At 41.2% G+C, this 16,056-nt stretch overlaps 1 pseudogene across 1 annotated transcript; it reads right to left on the reverse strand.

Moving 5' to 3' along the window:
• Nucleotides 1-7,058: 7,058 nt before the first annotated feature.
• Nucleotides 7,059-15,259, reverse strand: LOC116358830 (myosin heavy chain, fast skeletal muscle-like; annotated as a pseudogene). Its single transcript, XR_004206492.1, has 16 exons — nt 15,149-15,259; nt 15,022-15,048; nt 14,773-14,900; nt 14,435-14,553; nt 13,835-14,031; nt 13,525-13,707; nt 13,223-13,388; nt 12,950-13,074; nt 12,484-12,792; nt 12,059-12,262; nt 11,777-11,902; nt 11,471-11,641; nt 8,315-8,419; nt 8,139-8,234; nt 7,635-7,766; nt 7,059-7,185 (listed from the first exon to the last, which is right to left on the reverse strand). The product of XR_004206492.1 is annotated as a myosin heavy chain, fast skeletal muscle-like (transcript).
• Nucleotides 15,260-16,056: the final 797 nt, after the last annotated feature.

Here is a 16,056-nt window from a genome sequence, read left to right on the forward strand (position 1 = left end):
GTTAATGTTTCCATAGCTGGCCATATATGGATGTTACATTTTTACTTTGTGGTGGTTATGTAGGCTTCTTCTAACCCATCACTTTCCACTTCATATAATAATACGATTAAATTATATCTTTACATTAAAAACCAAAGTCTATCAGAATTCCAGGCATTCCAATAATGTTATACCCCTTGATCTTCAAGAATAGGACTTGGAAATATGGGAGTATGGATTAGCCTAATTGTTTTACCAGAGCTTAACCCCAAAACGAAGGACTTATTAGCCAGCCCTATTCTGTTGTTTATGATTTTGTTGTCATGTAGGACTGATTTGGCTCATTGATTCGAGCTGGAAAGGAAATGCTGCGCTCATGCTTTGAGCTCGACTGAAAAGTGCTATTTACATGTGACAAATGAATGCCATATGCTACATTTGCTCTTGACCTTTTTGTTGGTAACAATTTGATATCTTGATAATATGCAGCTTTTCAAAGGGAAAATCGACAGATGAAACAATATCAAAACGGCCACCCTGCCTCTGTTTTGGTAAAATATAACCACTCAGATGAATAGACATAGCTATGAATGCAAGTACTGACCATCCATGACATCAAAAGTATTGTTTTAGCGATGTTATGAGGCTCTCACAGTGTTTGTTTACATTAACAATGTTTACAAACATTGGAATACAACAAGCTTATATTTTGGATTCTCACGGAGTGTGACAGTTGAACTAAGTTCATGAGGCATTTCTAAGTTATATTCTTCGATAATAAATGTATATATACAGTATATACATGTATGTCCAGTATATGTAAGAACTACAGATTGCCCATTGAAGTCTATCAAAAGTGTCTGAGTTTGACCAAGTGTCCATTAGTCCTATTGATATATATATATTTATCAGCATGAATTAGATTGAGCAATTAAAGCCTATTTTATTCTATAGGCTGGGATCCACACTATGCAGCTGTTGCAAGAGCGCATTTTTCACTGGCTGTCCACTGGTTTCAAAAACAATTATTGATAGGCAACTTAAACTTCTTGAATTCAACCATTATTGGGTTGAAATACACATTTAGATTTGTGAACAGCCATCCAGAACACCCACAATCCGTAAGGTGCAAATACCTAAATGAGAGTGCAGCAGTGTGATTCACATCAATATGCTATATAGATATCAATAATAAGTGATATCAGTATCACTGCTGTCATCCTTACCTACAAGCGTTTATATAAGTTATTTTCCCCGATCCGTCAAACACATTTGTTGCGTCATCATAGTGTTCTCTGAGTCATGGTCAGACTCGCTCACGTTGAACATATTTAAATCCCCGAGCTGACCAGGTACAAATCTGTCGTTCTGCCCCTGAACAGGCAGTTCCTAGGCCGTCATTGAAAATAAGAATGTGTTCTTAACCTCTGACTTGCCTAGTTAAATAAAGGTAAAAAATAAAAAATACATTTCTGTATGAGGGCTGATAAAGCTAATTATAGAAATCTGAGAAATAGAGCGTTTGGCCAAACGTAGGGCTATTTCTGCCTAGCGCGTTTCAGACGCTCGGTCATTATTAATTTCTCGAGTGAGGACAAAGAGCCAGCCGATTGAAATTCAGGAGATATAAACTTGACCAGCGATATGTATCTCTGTCTTCCTCGTGAGTAGACCACGGTGTTGAATGTTCCCAACATTTGATCTACTGTTTACACTTATGATATCCAATCAATGGAGATTGTATGGATTATCGTCTCATTCAATTTAATAAGTTAAATTGTTGAACATACATGTTCTTCCATTCAAATGAGACACTTTTAAACTTCTCATATTAACCTGGATGAAGCAACATCTCTGGTTATTAAAGTTTAATACCCAGATAGCCTACCCAGGTAGGATTAATCATTGGCATTGATTAATTAATTAAATTTGCTTTTGCAAATTCATTCATGTCCAACTTCCACATTACTGGTACGATACTGATGGTTCGTCAACATCTATAAATAGATTAAACTTGTCTTTGCAGTTTCCAATGAATTCCAAACCCAAACTTTGAAAAAAAAAATGAAATTTTGCACTGTATGACAGCAATGCCTACTTTGGTTTAGTTTCCTTGGCACTGTATGACAGCAATGCATACTTTGGTTTAGTTTCCTTGGCACTGTATGACAGCAATGCCTACTTTGGTTTAGTTTCCTTGGCACTGTATGACAGCAATGCCTACTTTGGTTTAGTTTCCTTGGCACTGTATGACAGCAATGCCTACTTTGGTTTAGTTTCCTTGGCACTGTATGACAGCAATGCATACTTTGGTTTAGTTTCCTTGGCACTGTATGACAGCAATGCCTACTTTGGTTTAGTTTCCTTGGCACTGTATGACAGCAATGCCTACTTTGGTTTAGTTTCCTTGGCACTGTATGACAGCAATGCCTACTTTGGTTTAGTTTCCTTGGCACTGTTTGACAGCAATGCATACTTTGGTTTAGTTTCCTTGGCACTGTTTGACAGCAATGCATACTTTGGTTTAGTTTCCTTGGCACTGTTTGACAGCAATGCATACTTTGGTTTAGTTTCCTTGGCACTGTTTGACAGCAATGCATACTTTGGTTTAGTTTCGATATTATATATATTTTTGCACAAATCATTAAAAACTATTTCAAAATTAATTGTGGAGGTCAACAAAGTCCCTTATAGATGATTTGAACATGATGCATAAAAATATTGGTCAGATGAGATTTGTACCACAACATGTTATTTAGAAGCAGTGCCAGCCACTGCCAAGGAAACTAAACCAAAGCATAGATTGCTGTCATACCTTGTCCATAGACTGCTTACAGGGTTAAGGAAACAAATGTGTAATTTGGGTGAACTATCCCTTTAACAAAGCAGCTAAACGCATCATATGATATTGCAATCTGACGTGGCACGCAACCATTAAGAGACTCTGGAATCATGATTCTATATGACCTAAAGAGAAAGGTCCTGCCCCAAGGCCTTGGAGTGTGAGGGCAAGTTGATCAGACACATTGGTTCCACACTGATGTCATTTCAATGTTGTGAATTTGAACAGACTTAGTGTTCAACAAGTAAATAGGAAGAGGGAAGTGGATTATGAACAGGTTCTGAAAGAGGAAACATTAAGTACTGGAGAAAGGAAGATTATCTAAAAAGTCAGTCTGTGTGACACATGATTGTATTAGAGAAGCTATTAGGGTATATGAAGAAACTAGAGCAACAAAAAAAACGTTATTTTGTGGATTTACACCTCATTTAATCCATAGAAGGGTCCTTTGGAGGAAAGATTGTTGACATATATGTTACATTGTTTCCTTTCCATTCTCTAAGATGGTCAACATGCGATTTCCAAATTCGCTCCAATTCAGAGTTCCAAATGTCACTTCAATGTTGAGATTTTGAACAAATGTAGTGTTCATCATGTAAATAGGAAGAGTGAAGTGGAATATGAACAGGTTCTGAAGGAGGAAACATTAAGTACTGGAGAAAGGAAGATTAGCTAGAAAGTCAGTCTGTGTGCCACATTATTCTAGCTATTAGAAAGCTGTTGGGGTGATTCCTCACCAAACTGGAACAAAACAAATACCATGATTTCTTAGGGGATTTAAACAACATTTTTTTTTTTTTTTTTTTAACCTTTATTTTACTAGGCAAGTCAGTTAAGAACAAATTCTTATTTTCAATGACGGCCTAGGAACAGTGGGTTAACTGCCTGTTCAAGGGCAGAACGACAGATTTTGTACCTTGTCAGCTCGGGGATTTGAACTTGCAACCTTTCGGTTACTAGTCCAATGCTCTAACCACTAGGCTACACTGCCGCCCATCCATAGATAGTATCTTCACAAGGAAACCCATAGTATTATATAGAGCCATGATCACATCAAAATGAGCTACAGAAAATACATTTAAAATAACACGTCACGGCCCAACGCCTCTCCCCTATCTGACCTAAATAACGTGTAGGCCTGTATACTGATAGGTATCTGTGTACCTGATAGATGCTAATGAGTGTAAATGTAACATATGTATGTTAATGTGGGTCTACAGTAATAGGTCTCTCTGTTTATCTCAGTGTTGTGTCTGTACAGGACTTTTTAACTTCCATTCTTATTGTTTTAAATGAATGTAGTTCTGTCCTAGAGCTGTTCTTGTCTATTAAAGTTCTGTATGATGTCATGTTTTGTGTTGTGTGGACACCAGGAAGAGTAGCTGCTGCTTTAGCAACAGCTAATGAGGATCCTAATGAAATTCTAACCCTAGAAGGGTTGTTGACATCTGTATCTTAACGCATTTTTGAGAAATAATTCAATGAATTCAATTAAAAATCAGGTGGTTCTCGGAAACGGAACATGACGAGAGGCGGGGTGTGTTGTGTAATTTCATCCAAGTAGAATGCTCAAGGCTCATTGAAATTGTTGTCATATTGGCTTAGACGTGATGGTAGAAAGACTTGAATTTAACATTGAGCATTGAACAATGCCTTCTTAAGAAGCCGGTGGCCACCAGCTTCTTATAGTTTTGCTACGGTGTGCCTAATGAACACAGCCCTGATTCTGATCCAACAAGTTGAGTACAACATTATTGAGATGATTGTGATACTAAAGTTGACTGTTATTATGACTGTTCAACATATTATGAGGTTTTGGTACATGGCCCTGTTCGTGGGATAAATTGCAGGACTATTAAGCAGAGGCTCCTATCATCAGGTCTTCAGTCATCCCAGATATAACAGCTGCCATAGAGGTCAAAGCTATTACCAGAGCAGCAGTTAAACTGAACAAACTTCTATTCAACACCTTCTATTCAACTCATTCACAGGCAGACAGGAACACTCAATTTTCCCCATGATTTAAATCCGTCTTCCAATTAATCATTTCTAAACATAGATCATTGGGAGATCGGTCTGCCACTTGTCCTGACCCTTCAAAAGGCTTGGCTAGGAAGAGTCCCTTGCTCCCCCAGAGACACTTGTGTTCCAACAGCTGCAGCTGAAAGGAGGTTGTGGGATTCCAAGTTTATTTATGTTCTCTGTTATGGACCTGACTGTGTCTTCCTACAATATATATTATATATGGTCATATCCTCTGGTGTGCGGCTCAAATGGAAGCAGATCTGCTGATGAAGCAATAAAGCAATGCCAAATTACCTGAGATATATTGCTGTGGAAGCTGGATGTATTTCTGACACCCAGTTTCGGCTCATGGTTGGAGAAGGTTACTGACAGTAATTATTTTGACTACTTGTTTGTCCAAAGATCTGTAAATCTTGCTGAAAAACACAACAGCTCCCCATTTGATCCAAGTGTTCAACCTTGTAAATGTATTAGATTAATATTACATTTATCCCTCCATTGACTTCACACTGCATGCTGAAAGGTGAAGACCTCATACCTTTACTGTGGACCACAGAGAGATCTGATACAGGCCAGCACATTATATTACCTTATTAATCGAACATGAGGTCCTGACATTGCTGCCACCGTAATAGATTTACAGCGAGATATGTGATCTGGGAAATAAAATCTGAATTAACCGAGCCAAGATTGGTTGTTTTGTGGATACATGCCACAAGCATGTGACATTTCACATCCATATTTAGATTTTTACTGGCTGTGACATTTTAATGGATTGAATCATGGAAATAATTCTGACGTGAGCCAAAGCACTGGGGTGTCTCAGGTCAAACTCCTGTCTGTGGTGATAAAACTACTTTGTGAGCACAGACTGAGTTGTTTAAAGCCCTTAACATGTATTGGATCAGGAGTTACTATCCAATCCTCCCAAAGCCCTGCTAAAATACATCAAATGTGTACAAACAGTTTTATAATGACAGTCACCTCAAATGCTTAATGACAGTTAATAACAGTATATCAGGGGCCTGCAACTCCGGTTCTGGACAGCTCATCCACATGGTGTGCAGGCTCTTGTTCAATCCCAGCACTAACACAGTGCTTTAATTTACGGATAGCCAGAGGCACACTCCAACACTCAGACATGATTTACAAACAAAGCGTTCGTGTTAGTGAGTCCGCCAGATCAAAGGAAGTAGGGAGGAGCAGGGATGTTCTCTTGATAAGTACGTGAATGGGACCATTTTCTGGTCCTGCTAAGCATTCAAAATGCAATGAGTACTTTTGGGTGTCAGGGAAAAGATATGGAGTAAAAAGTACACTATCTTCTTTAGAAATATAGTGGAGTAAAAATGGTCAAAAATATACTTAAACTTAAAGTAGTTTTACTTAAGTACTTTACATCACTGATAAATGTGCTTTAGCCATTCCCCTGGCCTGATATTGGTTACACTGTCTAACTACACTGTCTAGCTACTTCCCATTTCTTACTGAGGAAAGCAGGAGCTAGAACACTGTGCCTGCCTCATGTCATTGTGTCACTCTTCCCATTGAGCAGTGTAGACTGTATCACCGTGGCATCCAAACGGTGACTACCAATATTACAAGTATTTTCTTGTGTAAGCTAGCCTGACGACTCACACTAAATCCTTCCGCTGATCTGTCGTTTGCTACACACTTCATTGCGGAGAGAAAACTAGCGTCCGCGGACGTGGCGTAGTGTTTGGCCGGAGCATGGAGTCTGGGAAGCTAGGCAACATGTAGGCTGCTATCTTACTCGAAATTAAATCAAGTGCGATGGAACAAATTGGAGAGAGTGACTAAAATATCACTGTAAGCCTCCCAGGGACGTTGTGCCTCTAAGTGTTAAGAACTAACATAGTGGATTAATATTTTTTTTTATTGTTTTACTCTCTAATCGTTTTCTTACAGAAACATTTCAATGTGGGCCTGTCAATATAGTCCCCTGACTGTAAAGGGTTAAAACTAGAATTAGATGTTTAGCTGGTCAGACCTTACATCCATAGCTCAGACAATTCATTTGAGTGGTTACATTTCTCCAGCCTCATCCCTCATCTGATGTGTCTGCTTTGTTGTGGTACCACTTTGTTGTTGTTGGAATCCCAGATTGCTCCTTTAATTAAAGTACAATATTTAATGGTATGAAAAAGCTGTTTGCTGAGTAATAAGTCCACAGTCACAAAGGAAGTGTATGTAGATCCACATGTTTTTAATCAATGCTCAACATTTCACCATGAAAATCATATTTTATGCATCACAGGAAAATGGTAAGACTTTGATCTTCAATACTTTGGTCTTGTTTATTCAGCAACTTCTTTTCCCTGTAAGAAGAAACAAATTATATAATGGATCAGTAATAATAATGAACATGATAAATATATGGATAGAATATAATGGATCAGTAATAATAATGAACATGATAAATATATGGATAGAATATAATGGATCAGTAATAATAATGAACATGATAAATATATGGATAGAATATAATGGATCAGTAATAATAATGAACATGATAAATATATGGATAGAATATAATGGATCAAGTCTTTAGTGCTCAGTGCTCAGCTTGGATATTTGATGTTGAAGTACTAAGTGAATAACTCTCATTAGATTGTTTAGCCCTTCCTGAAATGTTCTTCTTAGGGATCTTCAATACAGTTGAGTGTAAAAGTTCAGTATTGACCTCTGAGAAGACTGAATCATAGGTGGTGTTGATGTGGTCATATCTGAACATGAGTCAGGTACAGGTTTAGAAGCAGTTCTGTACCTTTCCAGAGTCACGGGTCTTAGCTCTGAGCTTGTTGACCTGAGTCTCAGCGATGTCAGCACGCTCCTCAGCCTCCTCCAGCTCATGCTGAACCTTCCTGAACTTAGACATGTGCTGGTTTGCTGCTTCCTCCTGGGTGAGGAAAGGAGAGGGAGAGCAGAACATCAGCATTTAAAGTTTGAAGCTTCAGGTAGCAAATTAATATTCTGTTTTTAGGATAACAATGTATACAGGGAGCTGGATGATACAGCAGAGGAAGTGAGTGGCAGAACAGGGGATCAAACCACTGCCTCCAGCACGATCACTAGACCAGCCCCCTGGCGCAGCAAATTCATATTCAACCCCCTCTCCTTTATGTTGGTAACGAATAGGAGGCACTCACGAATGTGTACAATTGCATCAGCAATTAGTGCACTATCAATTGTCATTTTTGACTGATGTGTTGTTGCTGTAGCAACACTTCAAACTAAGTTGTATGGACATTAAGTTTTGTCAGTGACTCACCGCTTCCTCAGAATGCCTCTTGTAGGTCTTCACTTTCATCTGCAGCTTATCTACCAGGTCCTGAAGTCTGCTAACGTTCTTCTTATCCTCCTCAGTCTGTGGGAGAAGATCAAAGAATCAATGTCCCATAGTTATATACACAAACCTGTCTGTGTGAAGAATGTACTTTCTCTTACCTGGTAAGTGAGCTCCTTGACTCTGCGCTCATACTTGCGGACTCCCTTGACTGCGTCTGCACCTCTTCTCTGCTCAGCCTCCACCTCAGTCTCGAGCTCACGCACCTTTGTGGAACAAATACATTTAGGCATTTGTTTGAGCAGGTGAAATCAGATGTAACAAATCGTGTAAAACAGGTAGAGTCTTCTACCCAGTCAAGGAGGCACAATTGTTGTCTGTTCCTATGTACTTTTACAAGTGGTTCCCAAAGTGCAATTTCAATTTTACATTTGTTTATTTTACATTTGCTTATGTTTGCTAGCAACAACAGATGAAACTACCGAGGATCTGTGGAACAAGATTAGAAGGTCCAATACAATGTAATATTATTCCTCCACTGTTTATGTTCTTAACCCTTAGATGTACAACATGGGTCTGGGAGGCTCACAGGGATACTGGTATGCACGGTGTTACAACAATGACCAATTGTTTCAACTAAATGTTCATTTTATTTATAATACATTTGACTTTTTATACATTTTGGCATGCATTTAGCGGTGTATGATGCAGTACCAGTATTACCACTAGATGCCACTGTTTAAATGTTGTGAGCAGGGTTTGCCATGTTGCGGTTTTCCCAAAAAATTGGTCTACTTTGAAAACGATGTTGCGGGTTTTTAGGTAACTTCTAAATTACATTGCGGCGGCCATTGCATTTTTCTTTAAACTATATAGATGTAAACCAAGAGCTCCCGATTGGCGCAGCGGTTTAAGGTACTGCATCTCAGTGGTTGAGGCGTCACTACAGACGCCCTGGTTCGATTCCAGGCTGAATCTCAACCGGCCGTGATAAGGAGTCTTATAGTGCGGCGCACAATTGTCCCAGCGTCGTCCGGTGTCGACTGTCATAGTAAGTAAGAATATGTTCTTTACTGACATGCCTAGTTAAATAAAGGTTACATATATTTTTTATTGAATTGCGTGGTGGGGAGGTGGAGGGCCAGATGGGTGTGCCTGCACGTCATAACAACTTCTTACCAGTTGTAGGTAGGCAATTTAGATTGTCATTATGGAGACACCCATTTCCAACCCCTTTTCCATAAAACATATTAACGGGCTAGAACTGATGTGCATCCAGAAATAAGGCGACAAAGCACAGGAGAACGACTTTAGGCGCTCTAGAGCGCATTAGACACATTTGGTCGGAGGTGGTTTAAACAACATTCTAATGTCGACGTTGTTTATAACAAGCAAACGATTTTACATGTGCAGTTCTTGGGTCTGGAGTTCTGCGCCAGTGGACATTTTAGACTGAAGTTATGGAAATATGTGCCTCTGTAAAGGGGAAAAGTCCACAATGAAACTAACATTAAATGTGGCCATTAATTAGCCGATTAATTTCAATGCCTATGTAGGGTACTGTAGCCTACCATTTGATACAATAAATATGTTGAAATGACGATATCACTGGAGTAATTGCAAATTAATTTGTGCCACTTGTGTAGCCTACATGGTGCTGGCAAAATGATGTAATAAATAGCGTTGGGTTCCTATTCAATTATTAATGACCATGTTTAGTTACTGAAATTTGACGTTGAAAATTGTGATCAGGGTCACAGTTCTATAGTAATTAGTTGTTGAGAGAATGCATTAGACTGAAGGTAACAGTCAGTCAGATTAGGCTACAGGTAAAAAAAAGTTCTCTCAATTTTCATCCCTCAAACTCTACTGTTGGAATGATCTATAGTTATGCACATACGCATAAGGGATTTATTGACAATCATTGCAGTCAACAAAGTTAACATCCATTGATTGAAAATTGCCTGGCGAGTTTAATTATATTTTCTCTTGTAACATATTTCCTTTATCAGTCACATTAGCTCACAATAATGATTATTTAAATGTGCTTTTGCTTTTCTCTTGCTTTTAAATGATTATTTTTGTCTTGTTTTCAGGCCTAGCGGGCAGGTTTTGGTTAGTCATTGGTCTAGACATTTTGGCTGAGCCTGACAACCCTGGTTGTGACGTGACTTCAATGATGGGCTCGCGCTGTTGACAGAAGTTTGTCAAGTGAGTCAACAGCAAGACAAAAGCAGCTAAATTAGTACATTTTTGATGTATTTATTTTGAAGGTAAGCAAATGGAGAAGCACCATATTCCAGTGTAATGTTTCCAGGGTATGTACATATGTTCGTTGAGATTTTATGTTTTTATGAACTTATGAAAGTCCTCTAGCCTCTACAAGCTAATTTCAACCGTTAGAGTGCTAGCTGGTAGCCCCGCATAGCAACGCTATGCTTCCCTAGTAACGGCCCTTTTGCAGCAGAGTGAATGAGACATGAAGCTCTCGATCTAGAGAGAGAGAAATTAAACAACTGTAACTAGATGTAAATCAAATATCACTATGAGATTAATTGGATGAATGTGTGTTTATGTATCAGAAATTGTATTATTATTATTATTATTATTGATTCTATTAATTGAATAGCAGTTTAGAAGAAATGTACAAGCCTAAATGAAACGACTAGATAAATACATTTTTTATGTCTTCAATTTATTTGAAGGTCTTGGTTCCAATTCTTCTCAACTCCACTGCATAAAGTGTAACACATTCCCAACGGTTTTTATTTGAACATAATTGCACTGTAATTATTTGTATTTATTTAACCTTTATTTAACCTTTATTTAACCTTTATTTAACGAGGCAAGTCAGTTAAGAACACATACTTATTTACAATGACGGCCCACCAAAAGGCAAAAGACCTCTGCGGGGACGGGGGCTGGGATTAAAAATGTCAAAATAAATAACATATAAATATAGGACAAAACACACATCACGACAACAGAGACAACACAACGCGACATACAGAGAGACACATTGAAGCTGTATAATGTTCTTTACCAGGGTTCGAGACTTCATTAGTCCAACCATGCACTGCAGAAGTAATAGTAAAACTGCTTGGAAGCTATGTTTTATCACACTCTCATGTAGGAATTGTGTTCTGATATTATGAAGGCGTCCCTGATCACAAAATGGGTCCCCAATGCAAAGAAGTTTGGGAACCCCTGATCTAGAAAAAGTCATGACACAATGCTCCTTTGTATTTTACATGATCAAATACTTTTCCAGCAATCAGTCTTTCAATCCACCCTAATCCACCCTGCTGGTAACTCACCCTGGACTCCAGTTTCTGGAGCTGCTTCTTGCCTCCCTTCATGGCCAGATTCTCAGCCTCATCCAGGCGGTGCTGCAGGTCCTTGACTGTGATCTCCAGGTTCTTCTTCATCCTCTCCAGGTGAGAGCTGGTGTCCTGCTCCTTCTTCAGCTCCTCAGCCATCATGGCCGCCTGGAATGGTAGTTTGTTTAATTTAAGGACCAATTGGCAGAAATCATAAACCTCTGAGATTTTTGTTGTTCTTAACCAGCCCAGCTACCATTGGCACTTGGGGACAAATCAAGTTGATGTAATTCAAGGACTCACGTCAGTGATGGCCTTCTTGGCCTTCTCCTCTGCATTCCTGGCCTCCTGGACAATGTCGTCCACCTCTCCCTGCACCTGCACCAGATCAGTCTCCAGCTTCTTCTTGGTGTTCAGAAGGCTGGTGTTCTGAAGGAGGAAACAAGACAATTTGTTTGACTCTCAAGAGAACCTACAAGCACAAGCCTGAAATTATGAAGTCTAAGAGCAAGAACTGTTGAATTCCAGGTGTGTGTAAACGGTATGCTTGGTTGATTTTCATTGGAAATGGCTTTTGACAGATACCTGGGAGTGCAGCAGTCCAACGCGCTCGCTGGCGTCAACCAGCTCAGTCTCAGCCACTTTGCGGCCTCTCTCTGTCTGCTCCAGAGCAACTCTCAGCTCCTCGATTTCAGCCACCATCAGACCGTTTCTGCGCTCCACCATGGCTGCCTGCTCCTTCATGTCTTCTGCGACACGGACGGCGTCATCAAGGTGCAATTGGGCATCCTGTGGTTCACAATGACATACGTTCATTAGGACTTGTGGATGAAGGGGTGATAGGATGGGCAATAAAAATGTTCATTGTGAAGAATTTACTCAATATCCCTACCTTTCTACAGTATATAGTTCAATCTATTCAATTCCTCTGTTCTGTTATTTTCTACAGATTCACAAACAAATCCCTCTCCATGTTCAGGTGTTTGAACCTGATGTCCCAGTCCCTTTACCTTGAGCTGTCCCTGGACATTCCTCAGCTGTTTCTGGGCCTCGGAGGCCATCCTGTTGGAGTGGCTCAGCTGGATCTCCATCTCGTTCAGGTCTCCCTCCATCTTCTTCTTCACCCTCAGGGCATCATTCCTGCTCCTAACCTCAGAGTCCAGGGTGCTCTGCATGGAGTCAACCACCCTCTGGCTGTTCCTCTTGATCTGCTCCATCTCCTCGTCCTTCTCTGCGATCTTCCTGTCCACCTCTCCCTTGATCTGGTTCAGCTCCAGCTGCACACGCAGAATCTTGGATTCCTCGTGCTCCAGTGTGCCCTGGACAAACAGAGGCAGTCAGGCCAATTGTGTTAAATACATTTGGATGTAGGAATTAAATATAATTACTACAATAACACCAATACAGAGGGCATTTCACTCTAGCTGGCATTGGTTAGTTAACACTGCTTTCCCATCAAACAGCTGTAGTTTGTACCTCAGCCTCCTCCAGAGCGGTCTGGATCTCAGACTTCTCTGTCTCCACGGTCTTCTTGGCCTTCTCCAGCTCATGGATGCTCTTGCCAGTCTCTCCGATCTGCTCAGTCAGGTCAGAGATCTCCTCTGCACACACACACACGAGAAGTTTAGACTTGGGAGATTTTAAGTGGATATTGCCAATGTTAATAAGCACCATGAACAACAGTTTATTAACAGTAAATCACATTGCTAATAAAACATAAGCCAAATAGAATTGCTATCAAATGCTCACGTTGCAGGTTCTTGTTCTCTCTCTTCAGAGTCTCCAGATGATCCAGGGCCTCCTCGTAGGAGTTCTTCATCTTGAAGAGTTCAGTGCTCATAGAGCGAGCCTCCTTCTGAGCTCCTTCCAGCTCAGCCTGGCCCTCCTCATACTTCTGCTTCCACTCTGCCAGAACCTAGCGAAATACATGGGATTTTCATCAGAAGTCATTGATGAAGAGTTTTGAATCAGAAATATGCTACAAGTTTACTACAATTGATCATATAGCAGTCAATAAATATCAGCCTATGGTAAGGTTTATTCATTTTCACCTTGTCAAAGTTCCTCTGCTTCTTGTCGAGGTTGGCGGCCAATGCGTTGGCTCTCTCAACATCAATCATGAGGTCCTCCACCTCTCCCTGCAGCCTCTGCTTGGTCTTCTCCAGGGAGGCGCAACTGGAGTTAGTCGCCTCAATGTCTCCTCAGCATCCTGCAGACGCTGGGCCAGCTTCTTCCTGTTAGACAATAGAGGTCGGTTTTACAGTTTGAAAGAAATGTTAAATCATATACTGACCCCATCATATACCACCCTCACCATCATACCCTATATTTGAGGGTTTTTTTCTGTTGCGTGCGACTCACTTGGCCTCCTCCAGCTCCTCTGTGCGCTGGATAGCATCAGTTTCATACTTAGTCCTCCACTGAGCCACCTCACTGTTGGCCTTGGACATGCCGCGTTGCAGCTCTGCCTTGGCCTCCTGCTCCTCCTCAAACTGCTCCCTCAGGAGGTCACAGTCATGGCGGGCAGACTGAACACCGTGGGCCAGTGCATTTTTAGCCTGTGAGAAAGAAAGACAAAATGCAAAGAGAGATGAGAGAGAAGCCAAACAAATGACAGTAGGGGTCTCTGAGGATGGAGAGACAGTAGGAGTCTCTGGGGTGGAGAGACAGTAGGAGTCTCTGAGGGTGGAGAGACAGTAGGAGTCTCTGAGGATGGAGAGACAGTAGGAGTCTCTGAGGGTGGAGAGACAGTAGGAGTCTCTGAGGGTGGAGAGACACTAGGAGTCTCTGAGGGTGGGAGAGACAGTAGGAGTCTCTGAGGATGGAGAGACAGTAGGAGTCTCTGAGGATGGAGAGACAGTAGGAGTCTCTGAGGGTGGAGAGACACTAGGAGTCTGAGGGTGCGTAGTCACCGCCTATGTAAATATATGGGTCTAAACTTTCCATCTTGGGTCCCCTTACCTTGACCTCCTCCTCAATCGCCCTCTTCAGCTCCTCCACCTGCTGGGTAAAGGCCTGTTTTCCTCTGGTCAGCTGAGACACCAGGGCTTCCTTCTCCTCCAGCTGGCGGCCAAACTCACCTGCAGGGACCAGAGGGCCATCTGTTAATGACATCTCTGGTTTCTAAGATTGAAAATGTATTTTACTGTATCATAGGGGCAATGTTGTTCGGTGGTGAATAGATACAGTAGAAACTATGTGGACCAGAAGAGGGCTCCTCAGAAGAAGGGATACAGCAGTACATTACTTTGTGTTTTACTGAAGGAAAGCATTGGGTTGCTATTCATTGTTGATGGTACCATTTTCTGTCAGGAGTCTGGCTCTCTGTCCGCTGATGTCGTTGACCTGGCGAACATTCTCATCATTCTTAGTCTTCAGCTCACTCAGCTGGTCCTCAAGAGTACGGCACAATCTTCTCCAGATTGCCCTGTTAGTGAAACATGTTTCCATCATTACTTTATATATGTGACTCCTGTCAACTTCAGTTCAGTTGAATGATGATGTAGTTGACCCTCCTCAACACTGCTTGATCAAACATCACTACTCACCTTTGCCTTGGCGACGGCTCCATGTTGCTGGAGAGGTCATCAATCTCCATCTTGTACTCGCTCTTCTCCTTCTCCAGCTTCTGCTTGACGCGCTGCAGGTTGTCGATCTGCTCCCGAGCTCAGCCACACTGTCGGCCTGCTTCTTGCGCAGAGCGGCGGCTGTGGCCTCATGCTGCAGGGTGGACTCTTCAAGATCACGACGCAGCTTCTGGAACTCAGCCTCACGCTTCTTGTTCATCTCAATCTGAGCAGCAGTGGCGCCTCCGGCTCCTCCAGCCTCTCGCTGATCTCCTCAAGTTCCCTGGAGAGATCGGCCCTCTGCTTCTCAACCTTAGCCCTGGCAGCACGCTCAGCCTCAATTTCCTCCTCCAGCTCCTCAATACGGGCCTAGAACAGGAGACAGGAGCAGGGGGATGAACACTACAATACAGTTGAAAGAATTGAACCTCACAAAATAATAATAATATGTATATTTTTCATAAATGTGTTACGACAAGGACAGTTACACTAATTTATTCAGTAGATAGCGTTCCATGCAGGAACAAAACCACAATGTTAATAAGCACCATCTTCACAACGTTTGGAAGCACCAGAAAACAGCATCACCTTCCAACCTACTCAGCCATCAGAAGCCACCTGGAAAAATGTTTGCTACCAGAATAATGTTTCAGATGAAATTATTTAAGTCTGTGCTTTTCTGTACTGGAGCTTATATCCTCTACTGTACCTGGAGTTCCTTGATCTTCTTCTGCAGCTGAGCTCCCAGAGACTGCTCATCCTCAATCTTGCTGAGGAGCTGGGTGGTCTCAAACTCCTTCCTAAGAAAACACAACACTTTGATTGCAGAGTTCGTTTTGTTTGATAGTGTAAAGGCAGAGAATCATACCATTCACTTTGCTTGTAAGAATCTCCATGGAAATACTAATTCATAATAACAAGTATAGCCAAGAACAACCATTACAGCAGCTAATACTGTAGTCATTTGTTTGGTGTTTACTTCTTGATTTCTCATCAGCTTGCTGCTTGTCATTCTCC

The sequence above is a fragment of the Oncorhynchus kisutch genome, unplaced genomic scaffold (assembly GCF_002021735.2).
Source record: "Oncorhynchus kisutch isolate 150728-3 unplaced genomic scaffold, Okis_V2 Okis01b-Okis20b_hom, whole genome shotgun sequence".
Lineage (NCBI taxonomy): Eukaryota > Metazoa > Chordata > Actinopteri > Salmoniformes > Salmonidae > Oncorhynchus > Oncorhynchus kisutch.